The sequence below is a fragment of the Dipodomys merriami genome, unplaced genomic scaffold (assembly GCF_024711535.1).
Source record: "Dipodomys merriami isolate MVZ:Mamm:240054 unplaced genomic scaffold, mDipMer1.0.p SCAF_3, whole genome shotgun sequence".
Classification (NCBI taxonomy): Eukaryota; Metazoa; Chordata; class Mammalia; order Rodentia; family Heteromyidae; genus Dipodomys; species Dipodomys merriami.
In genome coordinates, this window is record NW_027204492.1 from 68,150,366 (window position 1) to 68,174,324 (window position 23,959).

Genomic DNA, 23,959 nt, shown 5'->3' on the forward strand with positions numbered 1-23,959 from the left:
GTATTGGTGGTTGTATGTGTATGGATAACAAGACAAGAATGAAACATGATATCCTCCTCTTTTTTTCTTCATACCCTTCCTCACTACACTGGACATTCTCTTTTTATCTGCTCTCCCTGTCTTTCTCTCCTTCCATTCCCCCACCTTTCTTCTCCACTATCTTTCTTAATCATTATTTTGTTATCATTGACATATTATTCTGTGTCCTGTAGAGAGGTGAGCCAGTCTCTAGGAGCCCAGAGCAGATTAACTGGTGTGTAGCTTTGGGCTAGTCACATCTCCACTTGATTATTTTGATAAAGAAGCCCAAATACTGCTGATAAATTCCCACATTTGCAGCAGTGTTGTCTCCCTTTTCAGATTGAGGAGAAATTAGAAGAACATAGCTCATTATAGCTTAAACACTCTTGCTTTCCATTTTCACATTTGTGTATTCATTCTTCATGCCTTCTCCATTCTTACTCTCAGCACCCTAACTAAAAATATCATTGACCTTTATCACTCAAGTACAAGGCTAGTTATTTGGAGAGGCCTTAGGTTGAATGGATGGTCACATCAGCTGCTGTAACTACATCATCTGTACATCTATAGTCTCCTTTTGGCTTCAGCTGTTTTTGAGATGAGTAGTGTTTGTGAGTGGTGAGCTCTGCTAGTTTCTTTTCCTCCCTCCCATGTAAATGTTTCTCATTCTCCTAAGAACAGAGATATTTCCTTCTCATTTTGACAGGATGGATACACCCCAGGAGAATGGCTCGACTAGGTTTAGGCCTTCCTACAAGGAGAGGGCAGAGTGGAATTGCCTCTGGGTACCCAGTGCTTCTTGGAGGAATCATATCTTGCTCTGATATCCTCCTTCTCCTGTTTTGATTTAGGAGAAATTTGGATAAAAGGGCTATCATTGTAATTTAAATGATTATTGTGCTATTGTATTTTCACCTAATGTTCTCTCTTTCCCAGGAGAGTCCCTCCCTACTCCTATCCCTGTTCTCTGCAAAGAAAGACTCTTTTCACCCTCAGTAATGCTGGGAATCTGGAACTGTTCCATGCTTGACAGATATTCCAGCTTCAACATTTGCTGTGGACTTGGCTGGAAACTCCACATTCGCAGAACTTTGTTTGAGAGCTTTGGTGATGTATGGGATGTTTGAAGAATTGGGAATCTGAATATTCTTGAGTTTCATGTGATTTATTTGCAGCAGCAACTAATTGGAATTCAGCACCCAGCCATGTCTGAGGGTGCTACCATTGTAAGTAGTTTGGCTGGGGGGCTCATTTGGTTGAAACATGGTGCTAATGAGCTCTAGGTCCTAGGCTCTAACCCATGTGCAGCCATTTAGCTCTGTGGGTTCGAGCATGGTGCTAAAGAACTATGGTCACATGGTGTCCGTTTACACAGACTGCACCACTCACCCTAGCCAGCCTTTTTCTGAACAAGGGTTATCAGCCACTTGGAAGACCCAGCAAAACTGTTGTGTAAATAGTCCTGCAAAACCCATTTCCACTTCTGGAGAAACAGCTTACAGTGTTTTCCCTACTGATTGTGTGTAAGTAGTGGCACTTTCTTATTAGAAAGAAATCACTTTTTTCAAATGTATATATGAACAAATAGAGAGGCAGCAAAGGCAGACAGCAGTTGTCAAACAGCAATTTTACAGATCTAAATGCATATACCAACATGTGTCTGCAGATTCTTTGTTAGATATTTTGAGCTGAAGGCTCAAAAATGCCCTTCCATCTTATAGTGTGTGCTATCATACACAATCCCAGACACATGCATACACACACACACACACACACACACACACACACACACACACTCGCCCATGGCAAAATACATGGGCACCCACACACATATTAAAGCATACATAAACATACATGCAAAATGTACATACAGAGAGAATTTTCTGTATTGGTTATGTTTGCTTCTTAATAGGTTTGTAGCTTAATAGGTATTTTTGCAGCAGAATACACCTTCTAGGCCTTCCTAGAAGTATGAGTACAAAACCAGACCATCCACTTGCTAATTATCATTGCTGAAAGCTGTCTATGTCGTCTTGGATTATGAGGCATAGTCTCACTGATGGAAACTCTGTCCTCTGGACCATATGTGGAAGGAGAGTAGATGGACTCAGTATGGACAGTATGAGAAGGAGAATGAAACTGTATTCTGATAACTCTTGTTCACTGATTTTTATGTGTCTGTTTCAAACTCCCTTTCCTCGTAATAGTGATGATGACTGTATAATTCTCAAAGTTAAGATCTTTTGGTGTTTTTGTAGAGTGCTTGTTGTTAATGTTTTACCCCCTGTTGAAAAACAACACTGTTTTGGGGTCGGCTTAGTATTATAGATTGTACTTTCAAAGATGCTGTTCAATAGGAATATTTTCTCCAGATGCAAAGCATTGGATCAAATTCTTTTGTCCAACAACTTCTAGGGTGGCCAAAATTTAGCTTGATGCTAAAGGAAAGAATAGTTTCATCTGGTAACTCAAGGTGAGCATGGAGAAATCAGTGTAGAGATTGGTTGGTAAAAGTTTTCTGGCATAATATATTCAGAACCCAAAAGAAAATACCCATGTATATTTTATGTACATAGATTTATGTTATTCAGACTCGTTGAAAGGTAATATCAGAATTTATAACTAAAGAATGAATGCCACTATTCTTTTGTGATAAGATCCTACTAGAAATAGTTCCCACCAGTTTATTTTTATGAGAAGAACTTGGAAGCAACCTGACAGACAGAGATATAGATTCAGCTTACCCTTGAGTGTTTTCTGTTCTTTTCAGAACAGTGATCTGAAAATGGAAGAAAGTCTTAAGTGAGACTTGGGAAACTGAGCATTCTACTTGTAGCTTTAGACAAGAGGCTGTTTGTCAATGTCTTTGTACCTACAGCTTGGTAGACTAGACAGTGTAGTGTAAAAATATCCTTCAATAAAATAAAATTTAAATGGAAAAAATTAAAAATTACAAAAAAAACAAAGAAATTAAATGAGCCCTTAGTTCTTATAGTTAGTGAAGTTTAGTTAGTGAAGTTTATTTCTTACTCCAACACCTAACTGCCTGAGAGTGTTCCCTGCTCCTCTACCACATGATGGCACTGAACTTAGTGACACTGAATCCTTAGTGACTTTCAGCTTTTGACACTGCTATGTACTTGTTTAACCTTTGTGGAATTATGAAAAGTATCCTAGACATATGTGCATAAGTACATCACACACTAGCTACAGTGTTAAAGCTTAGTGGTGATGTGAAATGTGGAACTGAAGATTCCTAGGGATAAAGACTGCAAGATTGCCAGATTCTCTGGATGTAAACTGAAACTGTTGGTGTCTAAATGACAGAGGATATATGGACCCGTGGAGATACTGATGAATTACATTGGGACATCCTGACAAAGTGGAATGAGAAAAGTCTCACCAAGTTACAACAGGAGAATGGACATTATTTTTGGTTCCCAGAAGGGATGTGTGTTACTTATTTACTTGTTATTATTGTTTTAAACATCAGTGTCCCTATTCCTCCTTACTCTATTTAATGTTTGATTGTGGATTCATATTAAGGGGATAATGTTAGGGGGTGGGGGAATGGGAAGTAGGAGTAGATTAAATATATATGTACACGTATACTAAATAAAAATATTTGTTCAAAGCACTTCCAAGTTCTCTACATTTTAGTGCATCTGTAGAGAAGGGAAAGGGTGGGGATAGAGCTTAACTCACTTGTGATTTCTGGTACACACTGGCTGTCATAAGTTAAAACTTCTCATGTATCTCATATATGGACTTTGAAGTAGATGTTGTTGGGAATGGAAGCATAATATGAAAACAAATCCTATGATCTCTACTTTGGAAACATATCCATTTGAGCAAAGGAGCCTGGTCCATAAAACCACTGGAGACTCATTTTGTACATTTTGGTTTCATAGCTAGAAAAGCATTTTGGTGCTTTAGTGGGAAGGAATGAAAAAAGGGACAGAGTTTCTGACTAGATGGCCAGACTACCCCAAACAGAGAAAGTACCTTACTCCATAAAATAAAATAATAGTGTTAAGGAGCTCTGGCCCTTTAATACTTGGTAGCTTTAGGAAGGACAGTATTTCTCAGAGGTGTTAAAAGTGAATAATTTATAAAGGGATTGCATTAGATCCCCAAAACATAAACAGAGGTTAACAATTTCTCACCCTCAGTGTTATATTTTCCAGCTTCGCTCCACTCTATTCGCAGGACTACAAATTCTGTTTTTTCCTATGCAATAATTGAGGAAAATGCCATCAAATCCAAGACTTGTTCCATAGTAAAACACCCAAGGAAAGCTATTTATGAAGAAAAGATATCTATTTTACTTCACAGCTTTAGAGACTGAAAGTTCAAAGAATATATGATGCAAGCTCTAATCCCACTGTAGAGGGTAGATAGTGAAGTATTTCTAAAGGAAGGATCACATCTCAAACTAGCAGAGAGGGAGAGGGAGGCAGGGAGCCCAAGCAAGTGCAAGAGAGAGGGAGGGGGCACTGACCAGCTTTGTCCCTTTGTAACCACTCTCCTGCAAGATGTATTAAGAAGTCTCAAAGCTTTCTTAAACTTTTGTGCAAATAGTGCCCCAGTAAAACGTAAGGACCTTCCACTAAGCCCCACTTTTTAAAAGTCCCATTATTTGTAAATACCCTCCTCCTGGGGGAACCAGGCACCTGACACATGGACCCTTAAAAGATACCTCAAACTATATTTAAATTGTTAGCTTTCTGTCCACTGACAAAAAAAATACCTGCAATAAACTACTTATTTGGAGGAAAAGTTATTTGACTTGATGATTTCAGAGGTTTTAGTCCATGATTGAGTGATCCACTGCTTTTGAGCCTGTGGCAAGGCAGTACATTGTTCATGGCAGGTTGGGGTCATGGTAGAGTAAAACTGCTCATTTCATGTCAGCTGGAAAAAAAATCTAAGCATGCCCACCTCAATGACCTTTCACTACACACCACTTCCTAAATGTTACATACCCCCTCCATATTGCCAAAAGTTGGCAACTAAATACATGGGCCTTTTGAGAGCACTTCAATTCCAAACTACAGCACAAAATATAGCAATGATTCCTACGGTAATATCTGCTATAGAAGAGCTTCCTCTGAGACAAAAGTGTCGCTCTTATCATCCCACTGTGCGTGTGTTAACACAGTACCATATGCAGAAGTTGTTTGGTTATTCAAAGATATTTATACTTGTTTTAATAGCCTAGTAATACTATTTTTGGTAAAATCTTCTTAAGTATAAACACACTTTAAGTCTTAAGTCTAAAACAAAACACAACATGATATAAACAGTGCTGCTTTTTTGTCAATACAGACATTTAAAACTTGAAGCAAACACGTTGGTCATGATTAAACATTAGAAAAATCACCAAGAGGTCTTTCATCTTCCACTTTTCAGCTTATACATACAGACAGGTGTGTGTGTGTGTTCACGAGCGCAAACACGCATGTGCACAGGCTGGCACACACACACACACACACACACATACACACTCCCTCCCTCTCTTTCTCTCTCTTACACACACACACTATTTTTACTATTTATTTATTTTTATTTTACTTATGTTTTGTACATTCTTTTTCTGGTTTCTTTTTCAAATTTAATTTAACTTTATTGTAAAGGTGATGTACAAAGGGGTTACAATTACATAAGTAAGGTAATGAGTACATTTCTTTTTGAACAGTGTTACCCCCTCCCTCATTTTCTCCCACTCCCCCCATGACTCCCTTACCCCCCAGTTGTAAAATTCATTTGCAATATAGTGAGTATCACTGTTGCATCACCCTTTGTCCCACTATCTCTGTAGTTCCCCTTCTCTTCCCCAAATCAGATAAACTTATACACAAGACAAAAGGTACAGAAGCCAAAAACAGTGACAACAGGGAATAAACCAAAGGAAAAAAAGAAAAGAAAAAGGAAAGAATAGCAAACTGTACATATACATGCCGCACATCTTTTCAAGGTATGACCCAGACAACTCTTTAAATAATTTTTAAAATTACTTTTAATTTGGAGGAGTACAATTCTGTTGTAGATATAGTGATGGGAATTTCAAAGAGAAAAGGAGAAAATAATATATTTTAGAAAAACTTGCACCCATGCTATAATATTTAACAATAATCACTTTAGATAGCTCTTTATTTCATTGTAATGGCTTTCAGTAACATAATTGTATTGGAATATATTGTGAGTGGTCACAATAAATTTTTGATCTATGTGCATTAATTGGTTAGAGAATATGCAAACAATTCAGCAGTTGAATTAAGCCTTAAAAGTTAGTTCGTATAACAATTATATATTGAAACATGACTTAACTATAATATGTACAACGTGAAAAGATGATGTAAGCAGAAAACTAGTGGTAAATCATGAGATATTTACAGACTAAATCAGATGGTGCAGACTCACTTTAAATATTACATTATTGAATATTCCAAAAATACAGTCAAGCATTTTGTTGTTGTTGTTGTTTTGTTGGTCATGGGGCTTAAACTCTGAGCCTGGGCACTGTCCCTAAGCTCTTCAGCTCAAGGCTAGCACTTTACCACTTGAGCCACAGCTGCACTTCCACTTTTCTGGTGGTTTATTAGAGACAAGAGTCTCATGGACTTTCCTGCCTGGGCTGGCTTTGAACCATGATCCTCAGATCTCAGCCTCCTTAGTAGCTAGGATTACAGGCGTGAGTCATGGGCACCCAGCTTCAAGGTTTTTTTTTTTTTTTTTTAAGTATACGAAACATATTTTTGTTTGTTGCATGTATTTTTTGTAGTGATGAAGGTTGAAGCCAGGCCTTGTTTGCAGCTGGCAAGTGATCTATCACTTTTATTTATTTTATTCAGTTTTCAAATTACTACTTTTTTGTGTGTACAGGTCCTGGGGCTTAAACTGAGGGTGTGGGTGCTATCCCTGAGCAATTTTGGTTAAAGGTAGCTCTACCACTTGAGCCACCACTTCACTTCCAGACTTTTGGGTTGTTAATTGGAGAGAAGTCCCTTAGACCTTCCTGCCTGGCAGACTTTGAGCTCTGATCTTCAGATATCAGCCTCCTGATTAGCTAGTACCTAGTCCAAATTATTCTTAAAGTATTAAAATGCACATAGATTTCATCTAAAGTATGGTTAAATATTCAGGCCTATATGGATGCACACATATTTAGGTTCATACATATACACACATTTTAACTTGGGAAATTCTGAATTGTGCTCTCAGAAAACAGAACAAAAGTTGCATATGTAATGAGAACACCCGAAGTTCGAAAATTTAACATTTTTATATAATTCTACATATCATAAAATCTATTCATTTTGTGTCCAATTTCTATATTATACAGTACATTCTTTCAAAGTAAACAAATTAACACTTTTAAGCAAATTTATGATTCTGTAACCATCACCAGAACCCAATTCTAGAACATATCCTTCAACTCCAATAGATTATCCCTGCCTGTTTCAGTCAGTCCCTCTTCCTTACCCAGTGCCAGCAAACACTCATTTACTCTGTGTTCAATGTACTTTTGAAAAAAATTTCACTGAAATATGACACACAAGCAATAAAGCACCCAAATATTGAGCATGGATTAATGTACTTTTACATACAACCATGATTCAACCCAATATGTAGAACATTTTCAAGAAGTGACTTGCTCCTTGTCTCTGAGTTTTTCCTAGAGACAACCACTGTTCTGAATTTTTTTTTTTTGGACAAGCTGGACAAAGCTTGAACACTAGGCCTTGAGCTCTTGTTTAATTCTTTTTCACTCAATTCTGGCACTCTACCATTGAGCCATGCCTCCACTTCTGCCTTTTTACTAGATAATTGGATACGAAGAGCCTCCTGGATGTGTCTAACCTGGCTGTTTTGGAATTGGGATCCTCAGCTCTCATCCTGCTCTGTGGATAAGATTCCAGGCATAGGCCACAATCCTACTTACAGCTTTGTTTTATGGTTAATGGTTAATGGTAGACAAGTGTCTCATTTTTTTCTTCCCTGACTAGCTTGGAACTGTGATCCTCTGATTTCAGTCTCCAGAGTAGCAAGGCTTATAAGTGTGAGTCACAGGTTTTCCGTTACTTTCTGATTTCTATCACCCTAATTTGGTTTAGCTTTTTTTTTCCAATGTATTTCTTTTACATCTTTCAGGTTTTATTTTTAAGATGTATGAATTATATATTAATGAGATTTTATGTGATATTTCTTGCATGTATACAGTGTGCATCTGTCAAATCCAATCTCCTATTATTCATTCTTCCCACATCCTTCCAGATATTATACTTTCAGGTTGACATTCAAGGTCAATTTTAAACTCAACCCCAAGGACAATGATTTTATTTATTCAGTGCTAATATAAAGTGCTGAGAGAAACTTCTTTGTCACTTTGGCTAAAAAACAGCCACTATTCTTTGTCTTTGACAATTCTGATCAAAAGTCAAAGAATTTTTTTTATTGTTTTATTGCTTTTGTTTGTTTTTTGGTCAGTTGTGGGGTTTGAACTCTGGGCCTATGTGCTGTCCCTGAGCTCTTCAGCTCAAGGCAAGCACTTTACCATTTGAGCCACAGTGCCACTTCCAAAAATTGATGAAGTTTTACAGGTACTCTCAGGGCATCAACAAAAATAAGGAATATCTCTTTATATATTATGATTAATCAGTTGACCTACACATGTTTTAAAATGACCTGTAAGTAATTAATACATGGCTTATCTGTGAATTAAATCAGAAGAAGCTTGAATTACTCAGGGAAAATCTGACTAGAACATGATCAGTTGAGATATTGTGTGCTCTAGAGGATTTTAGTTTTTCAGATTGATGGAATTCATTTATTTATTTTTTAAATAAGTTTTATTATGAAAATACAGAGGGGTTACAATTACATAGGCAAGGTAATGAGTACATTTCTTATCAAACATTAGTACTTCCTCCTTTGTTTTTCCCCTACCATCCTTTCCCTCCCATCTCCACAACTACACTCCCCACCCCCTGACTAAATTGTAAAGTTTGTTTTTCGACATAGCATCTTGTACATCTCATTGTTGCAATGGGTCAGCCTGTATCCCTATTTAAACAATTTGTTTTTTCACTTCCCCTTCCCTATGTGGACAGAAGGGAACCCTACTGCATTGTTGATGGGAGTGTAAAGTTGTTCAATCACTTTGGAAAGTAGTATGGAGGTTCCTTAAAAGATTCCACATAGAGTTCCCCTATGACCCAGCAATCCCACTTTTGGGCATTTACCCAAATGATCACAAACAAGACCATACTAAAGTACCAGCACAACTATGTTTATTGCAGCATTGTTTACCATAGCTAAGATATGGAACCAACCCAGATGCCCCTCAGTAGATGAATGGATCAAGAAAATGTGGTATATATATATATATATATATATATATATATATATATATATATATATATATATATATACACACACACACAATGGAATTCTATGCCTCCATCAGAAAGAATGACATTGCCCCATTTGTTAGGAAATGGAAAGACTTGGAAAAAAAATATATTTAGTTAAGTCAGCCAGGCCCAGAGAAACATAGGTCCCATGATTTCCCTTATTTGCAATTACTAGCATATGTCTGAGACAAGCAGAAAAGGCCAGATAAGATGATGTTAAGCGAAATGAACCCCAAGATAAGGACACAAGTGGTTTTTTCTTTCTTGCTATTTTTTCTAATGTATTTATAAGATACCACATGATTTTTTTTTGTTTTGTGTGTTCATCCCCAAGGTATAACCCCTGTTTTCACTGTATTTGATGTTGGTGTAATTTGTTTTTGAAACTACTTAAGCAACTAGGGATTAGGAGAGCAAGATGTGAATGTTGCTGAGTAACTGACAGAATGATTTATTGCTTCATAGGCCACTGGAATATACAGGATATATGTGTACAAATGTCCACTTAATTTGTTGAGAAGGCTTGTTGCTAAATTAATGTGTTTTATTGTTACAAGGTTTTTCAGAAAGTGTAGTTGAATTCAGGCACAGTTGGCTTTTACTTGCTAATTATGTTTTATTGGTATATAAATGTATTAGCCCATTCAACAGTAATAACTGAAAAAAGAGATTTATTTTTTAACATATCTATATTTACTTATAGTGGACCCTGATTAGATTCAGTTCCTCCATCAATCTTCCCCATCCTCTTCTTCATTCTTAAACAATTTCAGCAGTTTTCACTGTTATATTTTTATATTTTGACCATAAATGCCTTCTTCCACCCTCTAGCTTTTCCATCCCTTCCCACTGGTGCCTCTCTGTAGAACCTACTTTACATTTCTGTCCTTCTTTTTGTAGGTGTATGTTAATTATGGAAAGAGGTTTCACTTCAGTTTTCCACCTACAACTATTATATCAATTGGATAAATCCTCTTAATTGCTCATTTCCCTTTTCTCCTACTCCTTATTATTCAAGTTTTCAGTGAGTTATACTATCTTGATATATAGATCCCTATACTAATATCATTTCAAAGTGGATTCAAGATCTTAACATACTTTGAAACAACTATAGGAAAGATGTAGGAAAACAATAGAACTTAAAGATGTAAGCAATAACTTCTTGAATAGAAATCCAATAGCTCAACAAATAAGATTAAGGAGAGACAAAAAAACATTGCATCATGCCAGGCACTGGTGTCTCATGCCTGTAATCCTAGCTACTCTGGAGCCTGAAATTTGAGAACCAATGTGCAAAGCCAGCCTAGGCAGGAAAGTTCATGTGACTCTTATTTCCAATTAACCACCAGAAAACCAGAAGTGGCAATGTGGCTAAAAGTGGTAGAGTTCTACACTTGAGCAAAAGAGCTCAGAGCTCAGGGAGAGTATCCAGTCCCTGAGTACAAGCCCCATGACCAATTAAAAAAATAACTTCAGACTAAAAAGCCACGGAACTGTGGACACAGTCTACAAAATGGGAGAGAATGTTCACCAGTTATATATCAGACAAAGGATTAATAACCAGAATACACAGAGCTTAGAAATCAAACTTCCAAAGAATTAGTTACCAATCAATAAAAAAGAAAACAAATTAATGGAACAGACAATTTTCAAAAGAGGTACAAATGTCCAATAAATACATGAAGAAATGCTCAACATCTTTTGTCATAAAGGAAATGCAATCAAAAGACACTGAGGCTCTATCTCATTCTAATCAGAATGGCCATCATCAAGAACACAAACCAAAACAAGTGCTATTGAGGTTGTGGAGAAAAAGGAATTTTTTTATGTTCCTTTACATTTTATTTACCATAAACATTAACCACAGCAAATGAAAAAGGCTTAATAACTTGACATAAAGCTGAACATTTGAAATTATGCTTGTCCCCCAACCCATCCCAATTTGGCATGCAGATTTCATTTATCTCCATATACGCTGATTGAAGAGCATCACAGTCTCAATACTTTCATGAGTATCTTTGCCTTGTAACCTAAAACAATTTCTAACTATACACAATCATGGTATAATACCATCATTCAGAGTTTCCCAAAGTCAATACATTTATATGATTTAAACACTGAAATCTCTGTTTTTAAAAATGTAAGTCAAACCACAAAAACTGGGATTTAGTTTTACATGTGTTTATGATGACTGCTGCTGAGCTCAAGGCATGCAGGTATTCATGACCACCTAGATGAAGCTGTATATTGATCTCCTTCAACAGATCCAAAGATGTAATTTTTCACTCATCCCATGTATCTCCGTATTTGTTTACTTTTACTTCGTTTTTGGCATAGGACTGACTGAGGGGTCAGTCTTTTGTGTTAAAGTTACTTCATATGACTCTCTGTTCTTATTCCTTAATTCCTCATATGTAATATTTTTTCTTTTGGGACTTTCTTCTGAGGTGGGCTCAGGTCCTTGCGCAATATGATCAATAATACCAGTAGGAGTGGATTCATTCATAGAAGCACTGAATGGAATGGGCTCATAAGGAGGAAGCATCTCCTTTTCTAGGTAGTCTGCTGTTGGAGATGGCACAACAGAAAGCAGACCACTCATATTTGTGGCATATTTTGACTTTTGAGAATAATGCCCAGGTGGTGCAGATAGCCCTGCTTGTCCTGATCGTAAAGCTTCTCCAAGAGGGGAATTTTCAAGATTCTTAAACTTCTTTTGGCAAGTTTTCACATAAAGTTTTCCAGCAAAGTATCTCACGATACAGGCAAATATAAGTTTAGGGATGGAACCATATTTGGGATGACTTGAAAGGATTCCTTTACTAATTAATCCTTGAGTAATCAACATAATTGTGGCAGCCAAAGGCACAGATCTGAACCAGAAGCTTTCATCATTGCATTCTGCGAAGACTCTTCTTTCTTCCTCAGTTGGAATGTACTCAGCCCCTATGTGGGGAATTGGTCTTGGAACTTCTGTGTCTGGCTCTCGAAAATCAGCCCTCCCATTCATCTTTCCTTATTTTCCACGACTCCATCCTTCCTAGAGCCTGGCAAGGTCTCTCTAAAGAATACCACTGAACGCGGATAGCTGAGAGATTTAAGCGACTCCAAAGAAAAGCTGCTAGGCCCGAGGGCGTGCGGGCAGAGCGCTGCCTGCCGCCTGCGGAGCGCGGGGCCAGAAAAAGGAATTCTTACACACTGTTGGAAGATCTCAGAAAACTAAAAGCAGAAATGCCATATGAGCCACCAATATCACTCTTAGGCATATTTCCAAGAGACGGCAAGTCAGGATATAAAAGAAGCCCTTGCACACTCATGTTTGTTGCCTTGCTACTTGCAATAGTTAAGCTATAAAAACAGACTAGATTCTCTGTAACTGATGAATCAATTAAAAATTTGTGGTATATATAGATCATAGAGTATTATTCTTCCAAAATAAGACTGAAATTAGTGTCATTTGCCGTTAAATGTATGTACCTGGATATTATCATATTAAGTGAAATAAACCAGATTCAGAAGGACAAATGTTGAATGTTTTCTCTCATATGTTGAAGCTAGACATAAAAGATAAATATATACAGAAATATGTACAGGGCATCAGAAAGACAGACAGACAGACCAGACATATACATACATACATACATACATACATACATACATACATACATACATACATACATACATACATACATAGTGTGTGTGCGTGTGTATGTGCACAGAGATATTTGTAATTGTGGACCTATTTGAGTGGACTGGGGAGAGTGAGGAGAGGAAAAGAGAATTCTAGAGTGTGGAATATGTGATGTACATCAAAAAACTAAATCTTTCAGTTCACATGAAACTATTTATACCCAAAGTCTTGATTCCGTTATTGTCTTTTCCAGGTGACTAATGTAGTAAATGAACTTACAAAGCAGGAAAGTAGCTGCATAACCTAATAGGCTCAGGCATATAGACACATCTTAATATAAAATAAGTTGGATATGTATACAATAAAGCTAATGGAAAATAATGTGTAATTTTCAAGGTTACAGATACTGAAACAGTGAGGTTCATGTTGATTTCCTCCAGACCTATGAGATATTTGAGCTAATATCACGATATTTGATCCATGCATATAAACTAGGTTGAGCCAGGCAGAGCAAGACAATAGGGACATTTTTGGGATTGGTTGTGGGGCTTAAACTTAGGGTCTGGGTGCTGTCCCTGAGCCTCTTTGTGCTAAAGGCAAGGGCTCCACTACTTGAGCCACAACACTACTTCTGGTTTTTGAGTGGTTAACTGGAGATAAGATTCTCACCAGGACTTTTCTGCTTGGACCAACTTTGAACCCTGATCCTCAGATCACAGTGTCCCAAGTAGCTATGATTACAGGCATGAGCCACTGGCTCCCGAGGGGACATTTTATTTACAACCTAGAACAGTCAACATAGACAAAATATTCAGGGCCTTATAACATTTTGTTTGCATAGATATTATTTTTCACCCAGGAATCCTATGTTCCCATTAAAAAAAATTCTGCACTCGATGCCTGTCAATGTTAGCTATTGGGCATCTGTTTCTTATTCAGCATCACAAGTCTCATATTAGAATTCTTATACTACTCTGAGGAAGGCAGGGACCACACACGCAGAGAGTGAGAGAGACAGGGGCTGAGAGTTACTATAAGGAATTGGCTCATGTGATTGAGCATACAAAATCCCATGATCTATCATATGAAAACTGGACATCTAGGAAGGCTGATAATGAAGCAAACCCATTCCAAATCTAGAGATCTGAGAACCAGGAAAATCAACTATGTAAATTCTAGTCCAACTAAAAGGGAAGACAAATATCCCAGCTGAAAAAGAGATAGAGGAAGAAATTATCCCTTGCTTCTCCTTTTGTGTTAATCAGGCTTCCAGTAGATTTGATGAGACCTACTCACATTGGAGAGGACAATCTCCTTTACTTCAAACACTAAGTCACATGGTAACGTCATTCCAAAATGCCTTCGCAGACACAATCAGAATAATACTGAACCAACCACTTTTGTATTCTATGTGTCAATCAAGTTAATATTAAAGTAAACACCAGAGTGTCTTGGCAAGATTATTTTAGGGCCATCCACCTAGAATAATATAGAGTTAACAGGCACCACATTTTCCTTTTTTCTGCCCTTATATAGCCAGGCTATGGGATGTTAATTCAAGTTTCTTTAACCAGATTCTCTTTCCTGAGATTTTACATATTTACCAAGAGACATAGGATGAGACACATTTGTAACCTTATTAACAGCAGCAGTGGCAGCAATTCTCTAATCCAACTTGATTGGATGATGAGGATATTACTGGGGTGCCAGTTTCTTGGCTTTCTAGAATTCCCTTGGTGCCTACCTATTCCAAAGTTAGATCAATCCTCTGAGGTCCCTACTTCACTTTCAAAAGGCTTTTAGTAAGTATTACTTTGCTTAAGGAAGCCAGAGGCAGATTTTTATGCTTGCAAATGAGAACTCTAGCAGATGCATATTTATTCAACCAATATTTACCAGATATATATTATTGTGTTAAATACTAGAGTTTGTTTGATGAAAAAGGACACAGTCTCTACTCTCTTGGAATTACTGGTAAATTTGATAAATATAAAAAAGATTTCATAAAAATAATTTTAATCATTGCAAGTACCATGAAGGAAAGTAAAGTGTGTTTTAGCAGAATGGCTTTCTCTTTACATGAATTAGAGGAGATTAAGCTGAAGATGGAGATGATACATCATTCTTGGGTGGTAGAAAAAGGACTTTTTGATGTACATTCTATGTGAAGCTTGAAATCATTGTTTTTGAAAACTGTGGAGAGACCTGCCCAGAAAAAAGGGGGAAACATTTCTGTATATTGTCTAAAGTCTTGGTAAGGCTGAGGGCCATTATTTAATATTAGTATATAAAATAGTGATTCTGTAGTAGCTCATGTTTAGAATTAGAGAAGGGTTCTAATCTGAGCCTGAGGTATTTTGGTGTAATTGCAAAGATCAGTAAAGAAGAGAGAGTTTCAGGTTATTGGTAAAATATATGGTATTAAAGATGAATAGAGGAAATAACCTAGTAAGACTGTGTTGATTTAGAGAAATTAGAAGGCTATTGTGGGATATGAGGATATGATGGTATCAAAAATTTGTAATGAGTGTAAAATTTAAAGATAATTATGAGGTCCAGGCAATGGGCATAACTGTGGGGAACTGAAGTGAAGTAGAAGTTATAGCCAGTGAACTTATGATCAAGGAACTATTCTTGTGAAGCTAGAGTTAAGATGGGTCATTGTCATTGAGTCTGAAGTTACCAGAGAACATGGTAAGACAAGAAGTAGAAGGGACAGCTAGAAACAAGTATCTGTCATATTGGATAAGGTGAGGGATATATGTAAAGGAAACAATGTTCCCAGTGGACAATAGGATTTCAGTTAAAGTAGGATATAGAGGTAAAATGTCATGTATGAATATTAGTCTTTTCAGAGGATGGAGGAATTTCAGGAAAATGCTCAGTCTAGTTGACCAATTTATAAAGGAAGGGAAACTTAGAAATAGTGTGGATAACTTGTAAGTATCACTTTAAAGGAAAACTTAGAAAAGCCAAGAAAGAAAGAAAAGAAGGAAGAAAAGAAGGAAGGAAGGAAGAAAGAAAGAGAGAGAGAAAGAAAGAAAGAAAGAAGGATGGAAGGAAAGAAGGAAGGAAAGAAAGAAAGAAAGAAAGAAAGAAAAAAGAAAGAAAGAAAGAAAGAAAGAAAGAAAGAAAGAAAGAAAGAAAGAAAGAAAGAAAGAAAGAAAGAAAGAAATGGAAGAACGAAGGAAGGCAGGAAAGAGGGAAGGAAGGGACGGAGGGAGGGAAAAAAGGAGGGAGGAAGAGAGGGAAGGAGGGAGAGAGTGAGGCAGGGAGGAAGGAAGGAAGGCAGCCAGACAGATAATTATGGTTCATGATTATAATCCTAGGCACTCAGGAAGCTGAGATCCTAGCACCATGGTTCAAAGCCATGTCTGTGAAATTCTTATCTCGAACTAGCTACCAAAGAGTTGGAAATAGAGTTGTGGTTCAAGGGGTAGAGTGTTAGTGTTTAGCATAAAAGTTCAGAGACAGTGCCCAGGACCTGAATTCAAGTACTAGAACCAGTACACAAAAGGAAAGAAAGAATAGAAAAGAAAAGAAAAGATTTTGTTGAGGAGTTTTGCATCAATGTTCATCGAAGAAATGAGTCTATAGTTCTCTTTCTTTGATGAGTCCCTGCTTGGTTTTGGGATGAGGGTTATGATGGCTTTATAGAATGAGTTTGGTAGTGAACTTTCTCCTTCAATTTCATTGAAGAGTTGGAGGAGTATTGGTGTGAGCTCTGCTTTGAAGGCCTAGTAGAATTCTGGTGTAAGTCCATCTGGTCCTGGGCTTTTCTTAGATGGGAGGTCTCTTATTGCTGTTTCTATTTCAATGCTTGATATGGGCCTGTTAAGTTGGTTTAAATCATCTTGGTTTAGTTTCAGCATGTCCATTTTTGCTAGGAAAAGGTCCATTTCTGCCATGTTCTCAAACTTATTAGCATAAATGTTTGAGAAGTATTCCCTTATAATGTTCTGAATCTTGGTTGTCTCTCTGGTGATGTTTCCATTCTCATCTCTGAGTTTATTTCTTTGGGTGTGTTCTCTTCTTTTTCTGATAAGATTTTCTAAGGATCTGTCAATTTTGTTATTTTTTTCGAAGAACCAACTCTTTGTTTTGTTGATTCTTTTTATGTTTTTTATTCTAATTTGTTTAATTTTTATTTAATTTTAATTATTTCTTTCCATCTACTGCATTGGGGTTTACCTTGCTGTTCTTTTTCAAGGAGGCTCAGATGTCTCATTAAATTGTTGGTTTCAGATCTCTTCAATTTGTTGATGTAGGAACTCAGAGCTATAAACTTGCCTCTGAGTACTGCCTTTGCTGTGTCCCAGAGGAGCTGGTAATTTGTCTGTTCATTTTTGTTGAATATCACGAACATTTGAATTTCCTTTCTAATCTCTTCTATGACCCACTGGTGATTCAATAGTGTGTTGTTCAGCCTCCATGTGTTACAGGACTTTCTTTGGTGGCTTTTGGTGTTGAGTTCTAATTTTATTCCCTTGTGGCCTGAGAGAATGCAAGGTATAACTTCAATGTTTCTGAATTTAGACAAGTTTGCTTTGTGACCTGAAATGTGGTCTATTTGAAAAATGTTCCATGTGCTGCTGAGAAAAACGTGTATTCTGATGCTGCTGGTTGAAATATTTGGTAGATGTCTGTTAAATCTATTTGCTCTATGCAGTTGATCTATGCAGTTGTTTAGATCTCCAGTTTCTCTGTTGAGGTTTTGAATAGTTGACCTATCTAGTGGAGATAGTGGTGTGTTAAAGTCCCCAACAATTAATGTCTTTGGATCTATGTGAGATTTGAGGGAAAGTAGTGTTTCTTGGATAAATTTGGGTGCTCTGTTGTTTGGCGAATATTTAGAATTGTAATATCCTCCTGAAGGAAAGATTCCTTAATTACTATGTTGCGACCTTCTTTATCTCTTCTCACTAATTTTAATATGAAATCTATTTTATCTGATATTAGGATTGCAACTCCCACCTTTTTATGGGGGCCGTTTGCTTGGTAGATTTTTTTCCAGCCTTTCACTTTCAAAATATGTTTGTTTTTATGGGCAAATTGTTTTTCTTTCTTGCTACTGTTTCTAACATATTTATAAGATGATTTCTTTGTTGCTTTGTATTTCCTTCCCCCACGGTATAACCCCTGTTTTCACTGTATTTGATGTTGGTATAATTAGTGGAGGGGAAGGGAAAAATTCGTTTAAATAGGGATACAGGTAGACCCATTGCAACAATGAGATGTACAAGACATTATGTCCAAAATCGAACTTTACAACTTTAGCGGAGCAGGGGCAGTGGGGGAGGAGGAAGATGGGAGGGCAGGGAACTAAAAAAAAATAAATAAATAAATATAGCTAGGAAAAGAAAAGGAAAGAGAGAAAGAAAGAAAGAAAGAAAGAAAGAAAGAAAGAAAGAAAGAAAGAAAGAAAGAGAGAGAGAGAGAGAAAGAAAGAAAGAAAGAAAGAAAGAAAGAAGGAAGGAAGCAAGGAAGGAAGGAAGGAAGGAAGGAAGGAAGGAAGGAAGGAAATAAAGAGCAAAGGAAGGAAGGATAAAAGAAAGACTGGTTCAACATCTTTGGTATTTCCACATCAACATTTAATATTCATAGTATCAGTAACTCTTCTGTCTACTCTCTAATATCTCATTGTACAAACTTTAACTAATAATCCTAGTTTAGCCTTCAGGGCACTTCTCCCTCAGTTCACAGTATTCTGATTTTGTCCATCCAATTCCTAGATTTTCCCCTTTCTCTGCAAATGCTTGAGCTGTAGTGACAATCTAAGCTGGGTAACCTCACCAATGTTCTAGAACATAGCCATGTGGATGAAGTTCATAGCTTAGAACTCTTAAATCCCACTAGGTCTGTATGCCAGATACAATCTTACTAATTCAAGAATATTTACACTATTTCAATTAAAAATTTTGGTGCATATTAACTTTAGAAAATAATGTATTTTATCATATTTTCATAATGTATATAATGTACTTTGATCATATTCTCCCCCTCTCCTCATTATCCTCTCTTGTCCTTTATTCTATTCTGGATACCCTTCCATAACCTAAATGAGACTATTGATCATACATTGATTAACTTCACAAATTTATTTTCTTACAATTTCCTTCAGAAAAGTAACACAAACAGCAATGATCAAATGGCAATCTTCTGATGCATGTCCTAGATATTGCTGTTACCTTAAATTAGTGAACTATACATAAAGATGAAATCATAGTCTTCTAATATTTTGTTTATGATAACATCTATCATCTATGTATTCATCCAATTCATCTTTCATACGTATTGGCAATTTAGCAGTAAATAAATACCACTTGGAAAAAGCACTTAATGAAATAACAGCCCTTTTCCACAGTAAAATTGCTTCCTGGATAAAAAATTCTATCTTTGACTCATTTCCTACCTGTTTCATCCTACTTATTGTAAAGCAATCATGGTTGAAATACTCCCTCTGGAGTCTCAAGACCAGAGTTTTGAAAAGTGGCTCCTTTAGTTTGGATTGCAAAGCAAGCAAGAAAGAAAGATTCTTAGTTAAAATTGAAGATGCAAGAAAAAAGCTAAAATCAGAGGACTGATTCTGATCACTAGTTCTGAAGGAAGGAGGATAGCCAGGAGAGTACCTGGTATCTGGTAAACTCATACTTGTGAATCAGGGAGACACAAGATGTGAATTCGGGGACTGGTTGGGAGGAAGAATGACAGGAAGAATAGGATGCCAGAACCTAATTTATGTTGTAGAATATTTGATGTTAAAAGTGATTTAAGGATCTAGGCATGAGTGGCTGACTTCTGTATGCCTAGCTACTCAGGAGGCTGTGACATGAGTATCATGATTCAAAGCCATCCTGGGCAGGATAGGCCATGAGACTCATCTCCAGTTAACCACCGAAGAGCTGAAAGTATAGCTGTAGCTCAAGTGACAGAGTGCTAGCCTTGAGCTAGGAAAGCACAGGGACAGCATCCAGGCCTTGAATTCAAGCCCCAGGATGGGAACACACATACAAAAGTGAACTTAGGGGTTGTAGTTGTAGGTCAGTCAGGTCAGTGGTATAGCATTTACCTAGCATATTGAATCCACAGCAGCTTACAAAAGGTTAAAAAAGGAAATAAGGCAGGACAATAAAAAGCAACAAGTAAATCTGAAAGGTTTGATTAGGAAGGAAAAATGGCTTCTTACCAAGAAGTCTTTAAGTGACCCTTTCTACTTTGTGTGCCTTCATAAACAGTGATGGTCTTCCATCTTCCCCTGATGTCGTTCTGTTTTCATGTGCTTGCACTTTCTGTTCTGATAGTCTTAGAGATGTCTCAGTTAGAATTCAAATTATATTTCTTGTTATTTTGGAGTTCTCATTAAAAAGTTCATAATATCCCTATAATCACCTTTATGACCTTTCCAATGACATGCAAATGGATCTATCTGATGGTACTCATTTTATGGCTTTTGAGCTGATACTGAATAGAACTTAGAATAAATCAAGGAGATAAAAAAAGGTAAAGGAGAGAAATTATGGGTCACCTTTGTCTTTGAAAAATGTTTTTCAGTTAGCGAAACACCATCATCATCAACAACACAAATCCACATCCCTGAGTTCAGCTTTAAGGTCGATGGAATGAGTGAATTTTTCTGCTTGACATAGAAATGTTTACCAAAAGGAGAGAAAAGCATTTAGGTAAGTGTTGATTATTTTATATAATTGCATAGATATGTACTATAATTGAACTAATGTTAGAAAAACCCATAAGTTAAAATTATCCCTGAGCCAACTTCACAAAATTTCAAAAATTGTAACAACTACTGTAAAACTTTTTAGTGTTTTTAATGTGCTACTATCTCTATCATATTTTAAAAAATGATCTTCTATGTGGTTGGATATATAAACATTCAACCAATATTAGTTTCTCATTATGAATGTTTATATGGACATTTCTCAATATTATAAGGTTGATCTGTGCTGTTAACTCTTCTTCTCAATATAGCATCATTTTCAATACCTGACAGTATTTCACTGAATGGATCTATCTTATTTTATTTAACCAATTTCCTTTTTTTCCATTCAAGTTGCTCTCAATTTATATTATTATACATATTATTGGGATAAGCATAGCTTTCCCAAACATCTTTGAGTATATCTCTGGCTTTTTGAAAAGCTTATTAGTAATAATGAGTCATCTAAATAATCTCTCCAAATCTCCTTAATGGTTTAGGAGGGCAAGAGAAAATCATTTAAGGAACATTTATTGCATGCCTACACAGTGGAAAATAGGGTATGAGATTGGATTAGAGGGATTGTGGTGAGTGGAGTGGAATAATAAGGCATATAAAACATGCATAATTCTTGCAAACAATGAACTTAGTTTAGAAAAATTGATAATATTGTGCTTTATAAATATTAATTATACCCAGTAAACTATTGCCTGCTAAACTTCAGATACAGTTGAGTTGGGTTTTCCCCCTATGTTTTGACCTTCAAGAACATGTTAGTGTCACCATTACAGAGCCACCTCCTGGTTCAATGAGGAAATCTGGTCCTTCAGGCACAGCTAAGTTAGTATAAGGACTGGAGGTGACAGAGTTAGAGTTGAAAGTGAAACAAAGTGGTGTTTAAAAGGTAGGTAGAAACTGGATGCCAGTGACTCATGCCTGTAATTTTCTCAAAGGCAGACAGATCTGGAGGATGGAGATTCAAAACTAGTCTGGGCATAAAAGTGCTTGAGACTATCTCCAATAAACCAGAAAATAGCTAGGCTGCAGGCATGGTTCAAGTGTTAGAGCATTAGCTGCGAATAAGCAAGCTAGGTGAGAGTATAAGGCCATGATTTCAAGTTATGGTACTGGCACAAGAATAGTTTATTAATATTTCAAGGTGATGTATATAGGGGTTACAGTTAAATATTACAGGTAATGAGTACATTTCTTTTAAAACAGTGTCACCTTTTCCTTCATTTTCTCCAAGAGTTTTACCTCATAATCCCTCTCCCCCACAAGTTGTATAATTCCTTTTCAACATAGTTTCTACTGAGTACCACTGCTGAATTAGTTTACCTTTTCTCCACCATTTCTGTGATTCCCTTTACCCTCCCCCAAATAGGGAACTTACATACAAGATAAAATACAGACATAAAAAACAGCAACAGAAGGGGAAAAACAAAACAAAACACAATTTTTTTTAAAACTTCTTGTTTCTATTTTTTTGGACTACATTTTGTTAAACATCATTTTATATGATCATATGAACATAGCTATTGGGAAAGCAAAACAAGTACTCAAGGAACAATTAGCCACATAATCTCAAGGAAATCATGGTCTCAGGTTGAGATGGAAACTAACCTTAAATAGATAGGATTGTGTCCTGTTTTAGGGAACTGAAGGTTCTATGAAGATGAGTAATATGCTATCTACTCAGGAAACATAGCAGAGACTAGTGATTAAGAAAAAGAGTTCAAGTTTCAGATGAGAGTATACAGTATGGCTTTTATTATGGGACTGGGGCTATTGAAATCCTTTATGCACCAGATTGGGTGGAATGATGAAAGACTAAATTCCGGTCTCTTTAGGTCTCACACCTGACCATGTGGCAGGGACTCAGTTGTATCAAGAAAGCTCTTGGGATTCTTCACACAGGTCCTGAAATCCTTCCATAATAAGTTAATAACTTGCAGTCATGGTTATTTTTATGAAGAATTTTCTCCTCCTCTATCTCTGTCTCTCTCTTTTCTTCCCTCCTTTTCTCCATTTCCCCTTCCATACCTCCTCCCTTCTCCCTTTCAACAGGGTCTTTTTTAGTAAAGTCTAGTCTTGAACTCAGGATCTTTCTAGTTTCTTCTGCTGAGTGCTTAAATTGCAGATGTGTACCACCACAGCTGATCAATGAAGAACTTTATTAAGTACATATTTCACATAGTTTTCTAATTTTTAAACCCTTTGATGGAGTATACAAAAACTGTGAAAGAGAATTTACTTTTTGGGGGCATAATATTTCAAGTTTCTATGACCATCTCTTGTCTACATCTCTGTTTTTCACCGCTTGTGTTCTTACACTACACTTGACCAGGGTTGCTGCCCTAACTCCATTTCACCTTCAGTCTTTGCTCTCAGTATATTCTGAAGCAATTGTTTTCCTCTAGTCATCTTCCCCAGCTACTTGCTTGGATAAATTCTTACATATCTCTCAAAACTGGATTGAAATTATCTCTGGGATCCTTCCATGGTTTCACTGCTTGAATGAGTTAGAAATCTCTCCTCTTTGCCCCCACAATACTCTTTGCACACTAACATCCCAGTGATTTTAGAATATTTCACTGCACTTTAAAAATTTCTATGTAGTCACACATCTGTCCAAGAAGTGAATTTATCTTTCTTTCTTTCTTTCTTTCTTTCTTTCTTTCTTTCTTTCTTTCTTTCTTTCTTTCTTTCTTTCTTTCTTTCTTCCCTCCCTCCCTCCCTCCCTCCCTCCCTCCCTCCCTTCCCTCCCTCCCTCCCTCCCTCCCTTCCTTCCTTCCTTCCTTCCTTCCTTCCTTCTTTCCTTCCTTCCTTCTTTCCTTTCTCTCTTCTTTCTTTTGCCAGTCCTGGGCTTGAACTCAGGACCTGAGCACTGTCCCTGAGCTACTTTGTGCTCAAGGTTTGTGCTCTACCACTTAAACCACAGCATCAACTACAGCTTTTACTGACTAGTTTATTGGAGATTAGAGTCTCATAGACTTTTCTGCCTGGGCTGGCATAAAAGGGTGATGCTCAGATTTCAGCCTCCTGAATAGCTAAGATTACAGGCATGATCCACTGGTGCTGTGCTGAAGTGAATTTCTTGAGGTCAGGAATAGTTTGCTTCAACCTGGTCAAATGTTTAAAAACTATGCATTAAACTATTGTGTAGAATTTATATTT

General features: G+C 36.8%; 1 pseudogene across 1 annotated transcript; it reads right to left on the minus strand.

Annotated features, from left to right (window-relative positions):
• Nucleotides 1-11,624: 11,624 nt before the first annotated feature.
• Nucleotides 11,625-12,448, minus strand: LOC138839525 (OCIA domain-containing protein 1 pseudogene; annotated as a pseudogene). The gene has a single exon (XR_011375989.1). The product of XR_011375989.1 is annotated as an OCIA domain-containing protein 1 pseudogene (transcript).
• Nucleotides 12,449-23,959: the final 11,511 nt, after the last annotated feature.